General features: G+C 24.8%; 1 long non-coding RNA gene across 1 annotated transcript; it reads right to left on the bottom strand.

The window, feature by feature from the left end:
- Positions 1-7347: 7347 nt before the first annotated feature.
- On the bottom strand, positions 7348-21793 carry LOC145844651 (uncharacterized). The gene is made up of 4 exons (XR_014370302.1): positions 21672-21793; positions 9368-9513; positions 8489-8585; positions 7348-7414 (listed from the first exon to the last, which is right to left on the bottom strand). It is a non-coding gene; the product is annotated as an uncharacterized LOC145844651 (long non-coding RNA).
- Positions 21794-22044: the final 251 nt, after the last annotated feature.

The following is a 22044-nucleotide window of genomic DNA, read 5'->3' on the forward strand; positions in this document are numbered from 1 at the left end:
AAAAAAAAAAATTAGGAAATTTACTTTAAACAATTCTTTTCAATTTTCAAATATATCAGAAGATGTCTAGTTTTTTTACAAACTGATTTTAAAGTATGATGTATATGATTTAAAATAAACTAAATTTATGATACTTGACTTGCATATTAAATTAACATCATCCATTCATACAATATAAAAAACCAAAGTAATAACATTTTATTTTTTAGTTCACTTTATCCTATAAAGCTAAATTATGCATTGGTTTATAATACATAAACATACAATCTTGATTTAAAATAACCAATAAATTATTAAAAATACTAAGTCATATTCAATGTTTACTAAAACTAATTAATTTCAAATTGTTTGTACACAGTTTGAGATCTGGAAATGTCTAGTTTACTGCCAGCTTCTTAAACATGACAAATATTTTAAATAGTACATATACTAAACTAAACTTTTAAGATATTTGTTAAAATTAGTTCATTTGTATATATTAACTGGTTAACTGTAGTTATAAAACTGGATACAAAAACCTTCATGAAACTTTGTAAAATTAATTCTTTTTTTAATGATATAATATGTATCTGAATTTCAAAACATTTTAGAACAATTTTTATCTATTATAAACTCTATATGTTGGTACAGACTTATAGTATTTTAAATTACAAATTAGATTGGTGCTTAGCACGAGTCTGAAATTAAATTAAACATTTCTAAAAAATTAATACAATAGTTTAAAAACTTTTTTTTCTGCATTGCCTGTAAGTTCGAGTAAGTAGTTTGCACTTGTTAGTAAAAACTAAAAAAAAAACACACATCCAAAACGTGTTAATAGTATACTATTGAATCTTTCAAATGCATGTTTTTCATTTTTTAATTGTCATAGTTTGTTAGTTATTCAAGAAAAGCAGTTAACAATAACTTAAATGACTTTTATGAATTTATTTATCTCTTAGCTCAAAAAACAGTTTAAGAAAATGTACTTTTGTAAAAGTTTTACCAAACAAATATGTAATTTTTTACTTTATTCAGTGTAAAATACAGTTTTGGTATTGCTTGAAATTATTTATTAGTTCGTAGTTAATGGTTTTTAAAACTACATATTTTTAATCTTAAAATTATATTTTAGATACACAATGTATTATTCTTGTAATATATGCAAGGACTATTACTTAGGCCTAACAGGTCTCGACAATTTTAGTTTTTGAGACAAATTTAATTTTTAAATTTATTTATTCACACTAAGGCAACAATGTTTTACCCCTAAGGGATCTTCAGGCCTGCAAAATAAAATAAACATAAGACGATGGATAACTAAAAAATAATACAATAATGCAAGAAATTATAATTAAAAAATAAAAAACAATAATAATGAAAAAGATTTTTAAATTTTAAATATGATTTATACTCACAATACAGATTTAGATTTAGCTTATAACAACACAAAACAAAATGACGTTTAACAAATAAGGGTATAAGTACGCTAAGTTTTAAAATAAAATTTCCTAAAGTGCGGGCAGGTGTAGAAGAGCTCTTGTCTTTTGTTTAAAATTCGTTTCTTATTAGCAAGTGCTATTTATATTTTTTCCAAGTTGCAAGTGGCAAATGTTTGCAGGGGAATGTTGTATATAAGGCGACAATCACTCGTCAGATCGAAACAAAGGAATACATAGGATCCATGGGAGGCCAATTCAAAAAGAGATGGTATGCACACATTAGTGACATTAAGAATAAAAATAGCATGAGAACAGAGCTTTCCAAGTACATTTGGAGATTAAAAAACAATAACGCTTGCTACGATCATGCATAAGATTAGAGAAATAAAGATTATAGGTAAAATCTGTAAGACTTGCAACTTGGAAAAAATAGAAATAGCACTTGCTAATAAGAAACGATTTTTAAACAGTTTTTAAGTTTTTAAAGAGTTTAAATCACTTTTTAAGTAATTTATAAATAATTTTCTTAACACAATGATATGTAACCAAATTAAGAGATTAAAATTAAAGTTTTTTTTTTTCAAGCATGTTACCAAAATAGAGTTTTACAATTTAAAAACTTTAAACCAATCAATTTCAAAAAAAAAAACTTATTAAGTTTATGCAATACTTTAATTGCTGAAGTATAAATACAGAACCACCTACTGTTATGGTTTATTTATCATTACAAGTAGTTAACAATAATCTTAAAGCTAAGATATCTCTAATTAAATCAAATATATCAAAATTTAAATTATTACAAGGTCTTTTATTTACATACAAATGAGTTAAAATTTTTATTCTACTCAGATAACAACTGTTAAAAAACAGAGTTTTTGAGTTAACACTGTATAAAAATTTGGATTCTCTAAGCTTTTCAACATAACTTTTATTTTATTTCAACTTTTGTTTAAGTATCATCGTTTGTTAACAACAGATCATTTACTAATTCCTTGATTCGCATTTCTAAAACATTATCAAAAGTTAAAAAATACCTCACAACATTCATATAAATAATAAAAAAAACATTAAACTTTTAACGATAGTATGTTAATAATATTGTTCTAATTACTTTATCAGTGGTTTTTAAATATTTATTTGGAATTCGACATTTAAAAGTTACTATATAAAAAATATTACTAAATTATTTCAACATATATACTGAAAAACAACAAAAAAATTTGTGCTTGTAAATAAAAATAAAAACGTTTAGTTCACTTTAGGGCCACAAATTTTACTATAACAAGAATTGAATACCAGTAGAAGGTAGAAACGTAAAACCTAAAAAAAAAAAATTTTTGTTGTAAAGTAAAGCTGTAGAATATTACCTTTTCTTAGTTTTATCGTTACGTATAGTCGTAAAATATTATTCATACTTAGTTTTTGTTGTTAAGTATAGTTTTAAAATATTACCTTTCTTAAGTTTCGTTGTTAAGTATAGTTGTAGAATATTGCTTTTTCTTAAATTTTATTGTTAAGAATAGTTCTAAATTATTACTTTTCTTAAATTTTAAGGTTAGATAAGTTGTAGAATATTACATTTCTTAAGTTTTAATGTTAATAATGTTTGTAATTTATTACTCTTTCTTAAGTTTTAATGTTAAGTATAGTCTAAATTTATTACTTATTCTTAGAATTAAATTTATAAGAAAGGCTATGTTGGTAACCAGTTGGTTTATTAATAAAATAGACGTTGTACGTTTTAAGATAAAAAGAATCTGTTTTAAAACAAGCTGGTATATAAATAAGTTAATTGTTGTGCAAATAAACAAAAGTTGTAAAATAGTTTTCTGTTCATTTTACTTAATTGTTGCAAAATAACAGGACTTTACAAAAGTTATTACAAAACTTTTCTTCCTCATTAGCACGCGTACAAAAGAAAAAGATTTATAGAAAGTACTCATTAGAAATATTGTTTTGTTTTTATCTACCAATCATTTTACCGATTAGTGTCCTGTAGAGCTTTTAATGACAAGTTTTATAATTCCTAGTCCTAGAGTTTTTCTCTTAATAAACCATTTTTTTATCATTTTACAAACTCCATAAAGACTCTGAAAATAAATTCTTAAAATTTCCCGATTAGAACTAAAATTTAAAGTTTTTAATAAAACGTAGATTTGGTAGTTTAAATGCCAAAACGCGCATTCATAATCTTTCTGATTACATACCCAACGATGATGAAAACTTTGTTTTAAAGCATGGTTTAAAGTTTTGCGTTCCTCCCAATAAGCTTAAACGAGAACTTATTTTTTCTGAATTTGAAATTCTTACGGGACAATTACAGCACCATAAGCCACTAAATAAAATTAAATTCGAACAACGTTTATCCAAACTAAATGATCTTTCTCAAACGTATTCTACACTTGAAGTTAATCATTCCGATAAACTAATGCGTAATAAGTATAATGAAGCTTTGAAACGATTAAAAGATAATCTAAACATAGTACTTTGTAAAGCAGACAAAGAAAACATTATTGTAATTTTAAATAAGGCTGATTATATAGAAAAAATGATGGTAACTTTAAATGATAGTTCAAAATTTTTAAAACTCGGACAAATCGACAAATTTGATCACACAAGTAAAATTGAAAACAGTATTCAGAGAAAACTGAGAAGTTGGTTTGTAAAAGGTCTAATATCAAAAGAAGTGTATGAATCATTCAGACCTATTGGTTCACAGCGCCATAAGTTGTATGGACTCCCAAAAACACACAAAAAAGAAATTCCACTTAGACCCATCTTATCTATGACTAAATCACCAAAATAAAATTTATCTTCCTTTTTAATTTCCGTTTTAGAACCAGTATTAGAAAAATTCACTACTCACACAGTACCTGATTCTTTTAGTTTTGTTGACAAACTGAAAAGCTTAAATCTTTCCCAACAAAACAACTTTATGGTCTTGTTTGACATTAAAAGTTTGTTTACAAACGTTCCACTTGATGAAGTGTTAAATTTTTGTTTAGATCAGTTGTACAATTCTGACTTACTTCCGACTCCTTTCCCAAGGTCTGTTTGCAATGATATGCTATGTATGGCCACGAAAAATGTACAATTTAGTTTTAATAATCTCATGTTTCGTCAAATTGACCGCGTAGCGATGGGAAGCCCTTTAGGCCCTATTCTTGCTAACATTTTTGTCGGTTACTATGAAAATAGTCTTCTTTAATTAGATAACAGTAATCCACTTGTATATTATAGGTATGTCGATGATGTTTTTGCTATTTTTACTTCAAAAAACAATGTCAATAACTTTTTTACTTTGCTAAATAAGATGCACAAATGCATAGCTTTTACCGTTGAAGAAGAAGTTTCCGGTAAAATTCACTTTTTAGACATTAACATTACTAGAAACAGCAACAACACCTTTTCTACTTCTGTGTACAGAAAAGAAAATTTTAGTCCACACAACATTTCCTGTAATTCGTTTTGTCCCACTAAACAAAAATTGAAGATCATACAATGCATAACCAACAGAGCTATTAAAGTTTGCACGGCTGACTGTTTGAATCTAGAATTTGACGACATCTACAAAACTTTTCTCTCACTAGGTTACCCCGAAACAGTCATTAAGAAGACAATTAAGGCAACTCAGTCCAAAATGAATCGCTTACCCTCTTTCGGCCCACATCCTTGCCCAGTCTACCTCCGCCTTCCTTATATGAGCGAAAACTCAATAAGTCTGGCTAAGCAAGCTTCATTGGCTATAAAATCCACCTTTAACAGCGTTTCGCTACGTGTTGTGTACAACACCAACCAACCGCTTAACGGAATTGTAAAAGATGCCACACCTACCCATGATTTGAGTAATGTAGTATACATATTTAAATGTCATTGCGGAAATGACTACGTAGGTCGAACATCTCAACGTTTCCACGTCAGGCGAGAGCAGCATGTCACGAAAAAGCTAAATAAATTTATTTTTAATGACAACGTGAAGCCTAAAGGTGAACAGTCATCTATTCATCAGCACCTCCTCAACAACCCTGTTTGTGCCGAGAACTACCTGGATAATAGGTTCGAAATCCTATCCCGAGCTAGAAACACCTACCATCTTTCAGTTCTAAAATCTTTGTTTATTAGAACTCGCGAGCCAAAAGTTTGCAAACAAAGAGATTTTTACAATTTAAAACTTTACAAATAGCGTCTTTAGTAGTAAAGTGCTTATTCACTTATCCGGACACGTTGGGCAAGATTTTTCTGTAAACGTGTGCGGATAACTAAAAATTCGGATAACTACAAAAAATATTTTTTTTCATATATTAATATTACTGCTGCATATAATGCAATGCATAATAAAAGTGTTATGGTAAAAACAAATACATAGTAATTGTAAGTAATATATAATTAAATGATAAATAATAAAAGCTAAACTTAAGGTTAATTAATTTATTTTTCTATGGTAGAAAACATCAGACTTACTAACTCTCTGCAACTATATACATTTTTTATGGGTTAAGCAAGTAAAATTCATCATTTGTAATTCCACCTGCCCTAACTATTAATTTAGAAAATATATAAATTTTAGTTTAAGAGAAAATATAAATTAAATTTATCTTTTAAAACAAAAAATAATGTAAGCCTATCTCTTTAAAAGAAATGAAAGACTTTTTTTTTTAATTAAAAAATAGACAGAATGAAAACGGGAAACTTTGACTAAGTTAAAAGTCAATTTAACGGAAACATATCACTCCTAACAATCTAGTTAAAAATGGAAGTTTGACTAAAATTAGAAATTATATACGTTTGTTTTATAGTTTTTCCACGTTTTTCAGCAGAAAACTTATGGAATTTAAAAAGTTGCGAAACTTTTTGAATGAATTTTTGTGTTCACTGTTGAAACTTTTTTGAATTTTTTTCTGACCGAAATTGTCCGGATAAGTGAGCGTCCGGATAAGTGAAGTCCGGATAAGTGATTAAGCACTGTATTATTGTTGTCGTTATTGTCGTATTTTTAATGTGCTTTTTATTTGATTTAGTTTCAGGTAAAAATTTCTACTATTTTAAATGTTTTGTTTTAGCAATTTTGTCTTATAAATTACTTCAAGTTAGTTCAGTACAACTCTATTCTATTTTTCAAACTTTTTCTAAACAGACTTTTATACATGACGTAATTAATTTTTGTTAGACTTTTCAAATTCACTATATATAACTAAAATTACTCTATAATATTCATAGTTTTTAGCAATTTTATTCCAAAGAGAGCTAAACGAAATTAATCAATAAACTTTTTTTCGAAAATGAGTGAGTTATGTTTAAACTTTTTTATTAGAACTAAAGTAGTTTAAATTTTTTGTAAATTCGCTGATAAACAAGGTGTAGTTAAAAAAATAAATTATTTGCTTAGTTTTCATATATTAGTTAACTTTTAAACAAATAAAAAACAACGTTCGGTAAAATATTTATTTTTGCACTACTTTTATTAATTCTAGCATATTGAACCAAAAATGTTAAGTAGATTCAACTAAATCTTAATATCAACTAAAAAAATTGTTCTAAGAGCAAGTAAAAGTTCAATTTATGAAATAAGTACAATACGAAGTAGCTAGCATTACTGAAAGTTTTTAGTTTACATCAAGCAAGCAAGAATAGTTTGAAAAAGTACAAAAACTAAAAGCGTACTAAAACTCGTGAATAAATATTGTGAAGCAAAATCTTAAAACAAAAATTCAATAAGGTCAGGTGTAATTAAACTAGATATAGATTTGGCTAAAAACAAGTTAAGGTAGTTATGTTTGTTTTGACTTTATAAACATTTGAATTTAAGAAGTAAATTCATCACTAAAACTAACAGAGAACAATCTATTATTTGTATCAGACCTAATTGTGCAAAAACAAAAACTAATAAGTTAGTAAAATAATTAATTTCAATACACGAAAAAATCTTGGTTGTTTTATATTATCAGCTAAAGCAAGTCTTTAAGCAAGTATACCTTCTTATTCTTTGAAACTTTCTGAAAATTTTTTTATGATTAAAGCTAAGCAGTTACACCTTTCTTTAAATTCTTTAAGTAATAACAAAATTTTCAATTCTGTTAAACAAATAAAAAAATTAAGTTTATTTACTTATACCTGTTTTAAACTATGTAATTAAGTATACATGAAAAAAGAAAACAATTTAAAAATAGTCTTGTATGTTAGTTAATAAAAAACATAAAAAAACAGAGTATTTTTATTTAAGAATTATTATATTATCAAACATAAACCTAGATTATGAAAAACGTTTGAAAAATTTATAACAGTAAGAATATTATAGTTTTAAGTATCTAAAATCTTCCCTTGGTTGTGTGTTGTTCTTAGTGATTTTTTTGTCTTTATCAAAATCGTTTTAAATAAAAAAGTTTTTTTATTTAACAAATTTGTAGATTCTTTTGTTAAATAAAAAAAAACTTTTTTATTTAAAAAGAAAAATTTATAAGAAATGTTTGTAGCATCTTTACTGTTTCTACTTATTGTTTTATAAATAATAACAGTAAAAGTTGGTGAATTTGTTGTAATTACGTCTAAACTAGTATAAAATCTTTTTTTTAGCTTTTGTAAACATACAGTCTGACACATGATTAAATAAAATATCCAACTTAAATTTTATTCAAGGATACATTTTTACTAAGTGAAGTTATGCATCTAAAAACTTTATTATGAAGTATTTAAAAAAATATAATTAATTTAGACTATCTTATCGAACAAATTTAGACTGGTTTGAGTTTTTGAAAATAATATTAGAAGTTAAATCTCTAAACCAGGGTTTCTTAAACTTTTTTTTTTCATAAGGCCCCCTTTAAAGAAATAAAAAAGCTATTGCTCCCACCAACAAGACTTCTTAAAAAACTACCCATAAATAAACCTAAAACATTTTTTTTTGCTGTCCACCTTCAACTCCAAGTATCAGTTTAAAACTCATCGCCCCCCTGTGACCTCTTTACTACTCACGCCCTTCCCTCCCCCTTTGCTGTTTATGATCTTCTAAATTTTTAATAGGTTCTTAAGGGGCCATACGACCCACCTCTAATAACCTGCTCTAAACTAACCAAAGACATTTGATTTGGTGACGTCATAGTTGTGAGACGGTGTTTCCATATTCTATAAGTAGATGGTTGTAATCATCATTATAATCATCCTCATGATCTAACAATTAGTTTTTTATACTTAAAATACATTGTGCAAGATTAACTAGTCTATAAAAATAAAAGCTAGAACTTATAAACAGAAAATTTTCATCTTTAAAGATCTGAGATTTCTTATCTTTAAAAGTACAAAAAAGAGTTGTTGAGACTTATATTTTAAAATTTCTAATCCTTGTAAAAGGCTTTTTATATAATCAGTTTTGTTATTATGAGAATAGAAACTAGCTAAATTATCTCAACTACAAATAAAAATAGTTTTTCTAGATTTTCTAAGACTGTTTGAGTTTTGATATTTCACTTAAAACATTTGTAATTCAAAAAGCTGAAAGACAAGCTTAAAGTGCTACAAAGTAGTTATTTTTATAACGTCAAAGTTTTAATCATTTTAGTACAACTTTTAAACTATAAAAAAAAATAGTTATCAAAATATTACTCTTTATAAAAATAAAGCTACAACAAAAATCCTTATTAAGTAGTTTAATAAAATTTTATACTTATGTTTGAAATAATTTTTAGTAGAACAAAAAATAGAAAATTTCCGGTCCTGAAATTATTTTTTATAAATTGAACCTTATGAGCTAAAATTGTTACGTAATTAACTAATAAATAATTTTAAGTATTGATAGTTTTTATTAAATATGATAAAAAAGATGAAGCTCAAATATATGGTCAAAGTACATGATGTATACAAAAAAAAGTCATTCAGCATTATAGGTGATCAAACTACACACCACTTGTTATATAATTTTAATTTAAGAATTAATTTTTCAATTTTTAACTTACCTTCTTCTGCTTGTCTTATGATTTGGCCGTGTAAAGTAACACGGCCAAGTAGGTAATCATCTTGAGAACTTTGAACGGAGTACAAAATTACCGTAGCACATATGCCCATTGTGAGCCCGATGTAAAATGCAGTGCTATTATCCATCCTACAAAAAGGTTTTGGTTGTTAATTCAATAAAAGGAACACAAAATGACTGTAAAGACAATGAATCGCATTTAACTTTTAAAATAAACGTTGAGTGCTGGCATTAAAAACTTTTAGATCTGTTGAGTAAAAAATTCATTTGTTTTCATACATTCTAGATACTTTTATATAAGTTTTATTAGAATCTATTGTTTCGTTTAAATTGACTAAATAACAATTGTTTCTTATTACTTTACTTGAACAAAAGTAATACGCTTTGAGAAATGTTCAAGGTTTAAAACAAGTTAAGCATCAAATCACAATAAGTTTAGCAAAAAAAACATACAATAATTGCATAAATATTAGCTAATGATCTATTTGGTTGAAACCTGGTATTTCAATAAACTATGATATAATTCAGTCTTCAAACATTAATAAGTTATTTTTGTAAGTCGTACTAAACACTCAGCAATAAGTTTTAGCTAAAATTAATCTATAAGTTAAGTAAAAACTCTTAATAGAGTTTATCATTTTTAAGAAAGTATTTGTAAGTCATATTTTTAGTTTAGAAGATCAAATTTCTAGTTATTACAAAAAATATATGACCTTGACTTTAATTTATAAAAAAATTGTATGTATTTAAATCTAAGTTGGAAGACTCTAAAGCTTATTTCTACAGTCGAAAAATGTAGATGAAATACAGATACGTTACTAAAACAACATACATGACTTAAACTGTCTAAATAGCTTTTTCATTTTATTTCTTGCTAACTTTTTAAACATTAAATGCAAAATATTCAAAAATAAATTTTTGGGTGAGCAATATTACAAATGTTAGCAACGAAATTGACTAATAAAAAGTCTATAATTTGAAATACATAACGATTAAGCATGAACTGCACAGTTAAAAGTTTTCAATGTCACCTTGAGTGTTTTATTACATCATTACAAATTTGGTTTATGTCAGTGTTTTTGTACTTTTCTGAGAGTTTAAGTTAAAGATTTTAATACTGAAAGCTGCAGTAGTATTTCTAAAGTATGTTGCAAACAAACTTTTTGTATACTTTATATAATAAAGTTTTTAAGTCACATTGTTTTTATTTATTTTTAATTTAATTTAATTATAAAATACTTTCAAAGTAATTAACCTTATGAAAAAAAATCTTTTTAAACCTTAGATTGAAAATTTAACAGTTTTTTGGATATTACCAGCTTGTGAAGTTGTATTACCTCTGTTTAAGTTTTTATATCGCTTTGTATTATTATTTTTTAAGTTGTATTCTTTAATAAAAACAGATGGTTAAGTGTTGTTTCTTGTGTAAGCAGACATTGAAAACCAACTTTTGCAATTTTTATTCAAAACATGTATGTACTACTAATTGAATATTAAACTAAGAATTAGCCAGAAGTTAAAAATCCAAAAGTATTTATAGTAATAGCTCTTATAATGAAAATTTCCATGTTTTGCTATACATCAATTTGAATAGTATCAGTAATGAGTTTTTACTAAAACTTAACTTTTCATTCGAAGATTATGGGATCTTTATTGAATTCGAGTCAAATTACTTAAACAATAACTGTAGAAAGTAATGAGTCAGGTAACAAGATTCTGTCCCTGTGTTGGAAGGTCGAAAAGTGTAATTTTGAAAAAGGACAAAGTAGTGTTGATTGCACCTTTTAAAATTAATAGTCATCAAAATTGACCATTTATTCATTGACCATTGACCATCAAAATTGACCATTCACAAAGCTGCTGATACTGTGATACACACAAAGCGAATTCATATGCAGCTGATGTGAGTAAAACTAATACAGAAGAATCCAGTAAATGAAATTAACACATAGCTAGTTTTAAAAACATTTCAGTATATTGTTTGCTATTAAAACTATTTTGAAACAGTCTACCTGGGTCCAATAGATTGTACAGTTATGCTACATATAAGATGAGTTCTTTTTTATATTTGTATTTTATTGTATTTTATTGTGAACTACAGCTTTTTTTTTGCCTAGACTAAATACTTAATTAGTTTAACTATCTGTTTTTTACTAATCTAACCTTTTTCAAAACGTTTTAATTTTTATGAAATTTGTGTCTTATTTTACTTTAGCTTGTTTTACTAGCTTCATTATATATTGTAAAACAATTCGGCTAGAGTATTTTATTATTCTTATATACAGTTAAATTAAGGTATAATAACATTTTTGCTCACTAAAATAATTTGATGAGCTAACAAACTATACTTCTCCCTTTTTAGTACAGGTCAGACCGTCTATTTGTTGGCAAAAGCAAATAAGGAACTCCCTTAGTCTTTAGCATAATTTAAAGTTTTACTTCTGAACCATGTAGTTGTTTATTGGATGACAAAAAAGTTGCTGCAGTTCTAAGGTCGCTTCTGGTTGGCTAATATTTTAGTTATTTTTATTTTTAAGTAATAATACTTGTTTTCAGTTTGTTTTTTATATATTTTGGTGAGGGGAGTAATGGATAATGATGTATATTAAAAAAATGGGTAAGGTGGGTTACGGATAAGGGTATAGAATATTTATTCAACATTCTGCTGTATTATGACTTTACTTCATTTGCATACGTTATGAAAGAAACAACTTCCAAAACCTTACAACTGCAGCTGATCCCTTATTTAGTGAACTTAAAAACTTGTTTGTATTTTTAAAGCAAAGTTTCTGACCCCTTAGGGGCCATGACAGAAATTTAGGGGGCCATGGGGAGCAAAAGAGCCAAAAAGAGGGGCATGAGTTGTAAAGGGGCCATGAAGTCATAATTTAAATTCTACACTAGATATTCTGAACTTGATTAATGAAAAAACAAAAGGTCTTAGGTGTTTTTAATAATAGTTTTGAAATCACTCTAGATGTTCTTGATTTGATGATAAAGAATAAAAAAAAGGTCCTAGGTGTTTTTAATGGTAGTTTTTTGAGTAATCTTGTTGGAGGGGGCTATAGATTTTAAAGTTTCTTTTTAGGGGACCTTTCGAAAAAAGTTTGGGATATCCTGTTTTTAAGTCTAAGGTAAAGAAAAAACATAAGTAAAAATATAAGGAAAAACATGTTTATATACTTTAGACATGCAAACGTATATTATTTACTACTACAACTTTAAATACTGAAAAAATACTTTTAATAAACTTTAACTTCAGCTACAACCCTACTACTAAAAAACTAATGTGAGATTAAAACCAGATATAAACCAGTGTTAAAAAACAACTGTAACTAAATTAACGCAAAAAAAAAAACTTTGAAACAAAATTTTTAGCGAATTAAAAATGTGTTTAAAAATGTAGTTGTTAATTGTATTTTTGCACTAGCTAAAAGTTATAAGTATGTTTGAATATAAAAGTTCTCTTTCAACAAAGAATCTTTTTATTACAAAATATTTTTAGTATATAAGTAAAACTATGAAAGGGAAGTAGTATGAAGCAGGGGCGTCGCGTGGGGTGTTGCACTGCCGCAACTGCACCACCTTGAAATTTTGTAAGAAAATAAATAAGTATCTATAACGTTTTCGTTATTTTTTAGAACGAAATCTCTTTTAAAACTCCAATTTTGAAAACGACCATTTTGCCCACTTCACTGCCGCAAACTCTTAGCTGACTGCCGCAAATGAACTCAAAAAAGCAAAATTTCTTCAAGAATTACCGCAAAATCAATATCTTGCGGTAAGTAAGTTAAGATGAAAATTCCCTAAAACAGAACTTGCTTAAGTATCATCTACAAGCTATTGTAAACATAAATTAAAAACAAAGCTAAGCTACTGCAAAGTGCAAAGGATTAAACTTAAGTTTATGTACCCACATGATATTTTAAATTTAAGAGATCACTTCTTTTAAAACGAAACAATATAATAACAAAACTTGTCATAAATTACATATTTTGAAAAAAATAGATAAAAAACCTAAATCACCAAAGTCTTAAAAATTTTATTTTCTTTTTTAATCTGCATACATAAACTTAACTATAACTGATTATTGTTATCATAAAGTTAATAAAATGTTTATTTAAATTATATTTAAATGTAAAATTTGAGTTCTGAAAAAAAATGTTAAGAAGTATATTATAAACTTCTAGTTTACTCATACAGAAAAATAATTTAAATTTATATTAGATAAAAATTAGTATTATTGAAACAGTCACATATTTAAATAAAGTAAATAGACCTAACTTATAAACTTTGATTACTTAGAGTAGTTTAACATTTTAGGAAAATTTAGTCTACTTTATATGACTTTTGGTTTAATTTTTCATAAACAAAGCAAAAATTTTACATAAAGTTGTTGAAACATGGTTGCCTTGCCTCATAATCAGGATAACTTAGAAATTAAAAAAACTCAAGATGACCCAAGATAAATTAAAACAGGCCAAATTAGAAAAATATTCAGGCTGACTAAAGCAGTTTTAGTTTTTTACTCTGAAAATAACAAGCTTATTTGAAACTAAAAAAATAAATGTTTTACCCCTATGGCCACATAAAAACTAACTAACCATTTTTTTTACTGCTATCATAGTTACATATTTATAATTTATCTATAATTTATTGAAAAGTCAACAGCCTCACCAACCAATCTTAAAAAAGTTGAGCTCCTGATAAAAATACTGTCATCAAAATAAAAAACTAATTAAATTTAAATAAAGAAAACATACCCTTAAAGAACTATTGAATTTTTAACCTCCAACAAAAAAACATTAAATTTAGAAAAAAAATTAATAAAAATCTTAATGTTTTTTAAAAAAAATTGTGCAAAATAGTGGGGGGTAAGAGAGGGGGGGGTGTATAGGCTCTTTTTTTTTATGTAGTTTTTATTTTAACTTTTTCAGAAAGCTAATAGTTACTCTTTAATAAACTTGAAATTTACAATTAAACTTTTAGATACAACCGGTCAAAGCCAGCGAGTACAATGATTTATTATACAAGGAGCAAACCAAAACAGCAAAAAAAATACAATTTTACTGAAAACCTATATTCTGCATGATTTTTAAAGCAATTTTTATCAAACTTTTCCATCCTACTTTTTATAAAATTTTATACTTTTGTTGAAGATAAGTCTTAAATTTTAAAGTATCAATATATATTTTTATATATACAAAAAAAAATTACTTTGTTATAACTTTTTTTTCTTAGTGTTTTGGATTTCTATTTTAGCAAATTGTTTTGTTTTATAAAAGAAACATCTAAAGAAACATTTTTAACCCGTGTTAGTTTGTGCCTCCCATAAGGAACCTTTTGTTGCCTTCGACTTTGACCGGCTATATCTAAAAAAATATTTTAAATTTTTAAAATCTGTAAAAAGCATCTTGTAGCTTAGGAAAAACTACATGAAATAAGATCAAATTGTGAAAAAAGTGTTTTATCCCAACTCAAGGTCACTCAGGACAGTTTTTTGACTCAAAGAGTGGCAACCTTGTTTTTAGAGTGGCAACCTTGCTTTTTTTTTTAAATATTGAAACTGTTTATTAGTTTACTCTGTATACCTAAAACAATTTTTTGTTGAACAAGGTAAATGCTATTTCTATAGATTTTATAACTAGGAAAATGCAGAAAAATACTAGTCAAAGAACTAATAAAGTTGCTGTATTTTTCAATATAATAAAAATTTGTTTTGTCTAAATTTTTTCTACTGTTAGTTTAAACTTTAAAGCCTTCTTAAAAATTAATACTCATAAGTAAGTTAACATTTTTTGAGTCTTTTAAGTTACTTAATTTTTTTTTTCTATTCCTATATTTACTTTAATTTTCAAAGTATTTACCTTTTTTTTTAAAGTTGTTTTCTTAAATAATTTTTTTTTTTTATTTTTTTTTTTTTTAACAAAATTTCCCAAACTACATTAGCAATTTAATGTAATTTTTATAGAAAAAAGTCTTTATTTAGGATAAAAAAGAGTTTTAAAGTAGAGATTTTTTTTAAATTCTGCACCACCCAAAAAAAATACCACGCGACGCCACTGGTATGAAGTATAAAATGTAACTTAGTTTAACAAAAATTTAAAGATTAACTGCAAAAAACATTGTAGTTTATATAGTAAAAGTTAAAACTTGATACACAACTACAAAGTATGAATTTGTTTATAACAGAAACTGAAATTTTCTTTTAATGATTTTTTCGTTGCTTATCTAAAGGCTTAAAGAAATTGTAGAAATATCATAACAAATATAGTTTATAAAACTTTTATAAAGTTCTGACAAAAACGTTATGTAAATCTAGAATTACATATAACTTATAATTTATATGTTAAAACATGAGTGTGTTTAACATAAAATGTTACACAAACATATTTGATTTAAATTCCTAAACGACTTTTATTTTCATCTGATTTGTAAAAATTTTGTTTAATATTTTTAAGTTATTTAACAATATTGTTATAGGTAAAAAGGTATCAATATTAGGAATATAAAGCCTAAAGTGATAAACCAATAGATGAAGTTAAGTGTCCTTATTAAATTATGTTAACATATTTACTTCTTTCACAGTTTTACCTAAATTCTTTTTTATTTTAGTTACATTTTAAAGTTTTTCATGTAATGTTGTTAAATGCATTGAAAACTTTTTAGGTAAAATACAATTATCAGAAGTGTGGTTATTTTTTAACTTTAAACTTTTCGCTTAATACTAAACAAAATGAATCTTAAATAGGTAAGTATTGTTTAAGTATTTTTTCTTCATTATGTGTAAAACTACAGTGAAAAATTATGGCTTGTTTTTTTTTTCTTATTGGTTTTAAACTGCTCAAATTAAAGGTGATTTAAGATATAATCCTTATTGCTAAAACTGTTAAAACTAATTTTAACAAATTTTTGTAAATATGCTTCTTTAGTTTTCCTTCGTTTAAAAAGAACTAATTCAACAATCTCTACTTTTACTAGCTACCAAAATTATTTATTAAATACGACTGTAGTTAAGTATGTTTTAGTTAATATGCTCAACTTATTTAAAAAATAATCTATTATATATAGACTGAGTATGATGATTCTTGATTAAGTTTTTTTTTTAATTTAAACTTAAAACATAAGTTTAGTGTGAAACATTTTAGCCGAGTATACAATACAATATCATGACTTAAGGTTTAGAGACAAACTTTATTTGATAAAATGATGAGGTTATATAATGTATTTACATTTTATTAATAAACTTTGTTTACTGCAGCAATTCACTTTGTACAATTGAAAGTTCATAAACCCTAACCTAGTTTGAATAATAAAACAAGCCTTTTATAAACTTAATTTTTGTTTTTAAGCTATACATAGCTATTTAATATTTGGTAACAAAGATAGAAATAGCACTTTTAGAAATGCAAGACTTATTTTAAGTTTTTATTGTCAGAATGAAGTTTGTGCTTTTACAACTCTATTGGATTAATATTCAATTAATCACAGTTTGTCCTAAAAAGTGCACAGTAGTGAACATGTACTAAAATTGAGCTGAATGTTTTAATTACTGAGTACAAAACTTCGTGTTAGAGTTAGTAGGAGTTTTCATCTTCATATATGTTTTTATTTTTTTGAACTATTCTAATATTTTTGACAATTAATTACTACCTATTGTGTTATATAATTTAATAATAAAGTATATTAGTTTTATTATAAAAAAGTTTGCTCTGATTAACATTATTTATGTTTTACAATGCATGCATAGTTGGTGAAAAATTTTGATATAATACCTATTTTGGTTTTAGTTATTAATATTATTAGTTTTGTTTAAATTGCAAGGTTTTATTTACTATTCATTTATATAGTAACAATTATTTATACATTAGGATTAGATAATAAAATATGTAAGTATAATAAACAATGCTTTTAAAACTGAAAAGCTTAACTTCTGACTTGAGAAATCTTTTTACCACTGTAAAATAAAAAATATGATTAGCTTAGATTCAATAAAATGTATAAAAACGTAATAGTTAATATAAAGAAAATTATATTAGTTGTCTTTAATTCTACAAAACAACTAATCTCACTTAACTATAACTATAGAGTCAAAAATAATTAATATAGCTAGAGATCAATAACTAAAATGTTTTTTTTTTAAGTTTTACTTTTTTATATATTAACATACCTTAATTTTAAAATTTTTTTATAACGTTTTATAAAGATATTTTTTAGTTTTTTATGCTTTTATTCTTTAAGAGCTTTTTACAGACAATTAAAAGAAAAGTATTTATTTACAACATTTTATACAGTTATTGAAAACAAACATTATTGTTAGCTCAAAACATCGAATACTATTTATATAAATCATTAGTAAGGTATAAAGATTTTGTATTGGAAAATAAATTGGGTTATTTATATTACCAAGAATTTTGTAAGAATGAAAGGGTTAGCAGTATTTTGTAACAACTATTTAAAGTTTAACTGTTTTGTAATGAAAAAAAAAAGTTTTTAAGTTTTTTAATAAAAACCTTTTAGAAATTTAAATACATTTTTTTAATTTTAGCATTAGTTATTTAATATTTAAAAAACATTAAAATCTATCAAATTAGGTTTGTGCTTATAGTAATTTTAGCTTATAGAAAATATTTATCTCATTCAGCTTGACCTTTTTATTATCATTGTACTATATATTTGCTTTTTTCTAGCAGCTTTTTTGTAAGTTCTAATGTGCAACACATGGTTGTAATTAATGCCAAATTTTATTAAATTTATTTGGAAACCCTTTATACTTTTATTATACACTTTAACATAAAACCCATTTTGTCAACATTTTGTTTACAAAACTTGTTTAAACGAATTTTTTTTGTTAGGAAGTTAAAATAATTCAAATAATCAAATTTATAAATGTACTTTAAGTTTATCACTTTTATGTAACAACTGTAAACAGTTTAAACATCTAATAAACTTTAAAAACTTTTAACTGTAAATTTAGTTTACAAAGTGTTTGAAAACAACTTAAATAAATTAGTTGTAAACTATGATTTGTTCATAACAAAGTGACCAAAAAAGATTAAATTGAGATGTTTAAATAACAATGAAATAAAAAGTACATTAATAGTAATGTACATATGTTTTGGTAGTTTAGTTGAATATATTAATTTTCAAGCTAATTTAAAAGTATATGAAGACAGAGTCATATTTGTATCTTGATTTGAATCTATACATCTACTAAATAATAATAACTATAATTTTTTATCTCAAAAATTAAATTACAAACAACAACACTAGCTTTAGAATTAAGTGCAGATTTACCTATGTCTTAAAAAGTTTTTTTTAAGCTTAAACTAAACAGACCCACAGTATTTACAAAAAATGTAAAATTAAACTTAAGTGTAACTTGATTTATTTTTCTTTCTTATAGAACACCTGAGCTCATAACTTGCATTAATTTAAAAATTTCTATTAGGTTTAATACTTTGTTTAGAAATTCAGCTTACTACTTCCATTCCTAATAGTTTGTAATCATAAAGTTATAAGTTTAGCTCATACATTTTCAAACTATCTTGTCACTCCACCTTAACCTTAAAGTTCTTGCACAATAAACTTTTAATTTGTAATCTTAGCATAAAAATTACATTTTATGCATAGATAACTTTAAAAGTAAATAAAACATAACAACAAAAACTACCAAAAAACAAACTTTCGCCTTAAATGAAAAAAAATATATAAGTTTTATATTTAATAAAATATTTGATATTCAAATTTCTGTTCACAGTATAACTTTTTTTATGCACACTTAAGATAAAACTGTAAAGTGAATTGTAAAACAACAAACTACACTCTGATCATTAAAAAGTTGCATAGCTATTTCATCTTTTAGATTTGTATTTTAATGTGTTTTCAAACATTAAAAATATATATGTATACAAATTGATAAAAAAATAAATCTAAAAAGGTAAATTAAAAATGGAACTTGTTTGAAGTTTAACACTGTTTGAGGATTATGACATATGAGTTTTATTTGTGAATTTATAAAACAATTTTTTGTAGTGATTTAAGTTCATTGCTTTAGATACTTTTGAGTATAGTAAGATCATTCTTAAACAAAGATTATGTTTAAACTATTGTTCAAATACCTTGTTCTGTATCATAACATTACATAACATTTAAAAGTTTGTTTTCTAGTTATGCTATAAAAATTGTAACCAAATAAAATTTTGGGAAAACAGAAATGTATTTTGTTTATAAAATAAATTAATAAAATTTATCTAGCTTTTTATCCATTACAAATATTAAAAAACCTTGTAGTTGCATTGTTTGGTTAACATTAGTAATTATAAAGAGTTTCAATCTAAAATGTAATGTTAAGTTTTTATCATTGCTAATAAAAAGTAAAGAAGTTAAATAAGACTCTGAAGTTTTCCATTTGTTAAAGAAGGTTCTGAAAGTTGATTCTGAAACTTATTGAACTTATTGAAAAATCTTTATTTTTAATAGCTACCCAAATGATTTATTAAAGAACAACTGTTTATGTTTTAATATATATGCCCAACTTATCAAAAAAAAAAAACATAACATGTCTTATATAAAATGGATTTTGTTTAATTTTGTTTATTTAAACCTAAAACATTAAATATTGTGTGAAAACACTTAAGCTAATTATATAAAATAACCTTTTGAACAAAGGTTTGGAGACAAACTCTATTTGATAAAATAATGAGGTTACATATTTTAAATTTAATTACATTACAGCAATAAACTTTGTTTACTACAGCAACTTATTTTATACAATTAATAAAGTTCACAGGCCTCAACCTAGTTTGAATAATAAAACAAGCCTTTTATAAACTTATTTTTAATTTTTCAAATGTTGTTATTAAGCTATTCATAGCTATTTATCATTTAATAAAAAAAATATAAAAATCATTTTTTTAAATGCAACACTTATTTAAAGTTTTCATTGTCAGAATGTAATTTGTTTTGTCAGAACTTAATAACATTAATATTTATTTGAACATAGTCTGTCCTAAAGTGCGCACAGTAGTGTGCATATACTGAACTGAAATTAAACTCAATGTTTTAATTACTTAGGACAAAACGTTGTGTTTAGTAAGAGTTTTCGACTCCATATATGTCTCTGTTATTTAAGCCATTCTAATCTATTTTGGATAGTTAATTATTACCTAGTGTGTTATATGGTTTAGTAATGAAAAGTATTAGTTTTAAAATAAAAAATTGTGTTCTTATTTACATTATTTGTGAAGCACACTGCACAGTTTGTTATTTTGATATAAACATTTTGGTATTAGTTATTTATGTTATTATTTTTTTTAAAACATAAGTTTTTGTTTACTGTTCATTTATACAAGAATTTTTTTTACAAATTTAATAAAGTACTTAAAAAATATTGATAGTTTAATTAGGTTTAATAAAGCAAAACACATAAATTTAGAAATTATTCAAAGTTCTAAAGCTTGACTTAAAAGTTTTCACAAAGAAATTTATTCAAATTCAACTAACTAAAGATTTTTTAGTTCTCACAGAGTTTGTTTTAATAACTTTGTAGATAGTTTATTTAAAACCAAAGTAAATTTATTTACATTTGAAATATAGCATATGAAGAAGCCTTTTAAATTGGTCCCTTATAAAAATTTTAAGTACAAATGAAAAAAGTGACTAAAATGGCTTTTTTAGCTTTTGTTCTGTCTAAAGACCAAAATAGTTTGGATTTCCAAAATCGATATAAACTAGAATGAACAATAAAGTTAATTTAGATAGTGTTTATAATAGTTTTAATTAAACTTTGTAAGTATTTATGTTTTACAAAAGCTAAATTAGTAGTAGTTGTATCTAATATTTTTTATTGGAAACCCATTTAAATCATGTCAATTTATTTACAAAGCTAGGTATTAGATAGTTCTTTTTTTATCTACATAATAAGATACCGTACCAAGTTAGGATAAGATCTGCCAAACTTTGAACATTTGTAAATCTAACGGTTTCGTAAATACTATGTTTTTTTATTTAAATTGGACCGCCAAACTTCAATAAAAGTTGTGAAGTCGCTAGGATTTTAGAAACTTAAATTTATAACGACTCTTTTTTCAATAGGACTTTAATTTTGGCTCTAAAATACTAACACTATGTTCTCAAATACTATTACTAAAATACTAAAGTACAAATTACTTAATAAAATTAATTACAGAAAATAATATTCTAACTGTATCTAGTAACATTAGTAGTTGTAGTATTTTTTGATAAATATATTTCAGTGAAGTATTTTTACAAAGATAAAAACTAACCAATATATTATAACGACATTTTAAACGATGATGCCAATTGAGTCTTTTTGTTCTTTTCTAGTCTTTTCTTGTCCATTTTTATTTATTTAAGTTATTATTTTGACAATAAACTTCTTCAATCTACAATGCTTTAGAAATCAAAGATTTTTTCGAGCTACCTTAGTTGTTACTATATTTCGCATACGAATCATACAATAATTTTAAAAGGCATACTTAATTAAGCTAACTAATATCTATATATTTAAATTGCTTACATGAAGAATAATTAGAAAACATATAGCAACGATAAGTTTAATTATTTAAATGTATTTATATCATTGAAACTTTTTTATATCTTATCACAACTTATAAAAAAGTTTACACCTCTTTAGCG

The sequence above is a fragment of the Thalia democratica genome, chromosome 9 (genome assembly GCF_965202585.1).
Source record: "Thalia democratica chromosome 9, ktThaDemo2.hap1.1, whole genome shotgun sequence".
NCBI classification, from domain to species: domain Eukaryota; kingdom Metazoa; phylum Chordata; class Thaliacea; order Salpida; family Salpidae; genus Thalia; species Thalia democratica.